Source organism: Ipomoea triloba, chromosome 13, assembly GCF_003576645.1.
Source record: "Ipomoea triloba cultivar NCNSP0323 chromosome 13, ASM357664v1".
In the NCBI taxonomy this organism is placed as follows: Eukaryota; Viridiplantae; Streptophyta; class Magnoliopsida; order Solanales; family Convolvulaceae; genus Ipomoea; species Ipomoea triloba.
In genome coordinates this window covers 6,796,538-6,797,031 of record NC_044928.1, presented here as the reverse complement: position 1 = coordinate 6,797,031, position 494 = coordinate 6,796,538, and the positions used below count along the sequence as shown (strand labels likewise).

The following is a 494-nucleotide window of genomic DNA, read 5'->3' as shown; positions in this document are numbered from 1 at the left end:
CCTCCAGATATATATCATTTTAATGTTCAGAAAAAATTAATAAAAGTAATGATTCATTTCCCAAACCTTTTTTGACAAAATTCGCATATAATCATTGGTATTGGTTGTTTGTTAAAAGTTTCAATTGGTCTTCACAGAACATGGAAAACTATTCAAGTTTTCAAAATTACGGGGTATATACCAATAAAGTAAAATATGTTAACAAAAGTTGAGATGGCCGAGTTGGTCTAAGGCGCCAGATTAAGGTTCTGGTCCGAAAGGGCGTGGGTTCAAATCCCACTCTCAACAAATTTTTATATCATTTATATCTTTGTTTAAAATTATTAAATTCGAGTTCAAATTTTTATATCTTTGTTTAAAATTATTAAATTCGAGTTCATATCCCACTCTCAATATAATGTTTTAGTTTTTCTTCTTTTTTTTTTTTAAATTTTATTTTATACTAAATTCCAGTTCATATCCCACTCTCAATAAAATAATTTGGGTTTTTTAAT

General features: G+C 27.1%; 1 non-coding gene across 1 annotated transcript; it reads left to right on the top strand.

Annotated features, from left to right (window-relative positions):
• Nucleotides 1–207: 207 nt before the first annotated feature.
• On the top strand, nt 208–288 carry TRNAL-AAG. The gene has a single exon. It is a non-coding gene; the product is annotated as a tRNA-Leu (tRNA).
• The last annotated feature ends 206 nt before the right edge of the window (nt 289–494 follow it).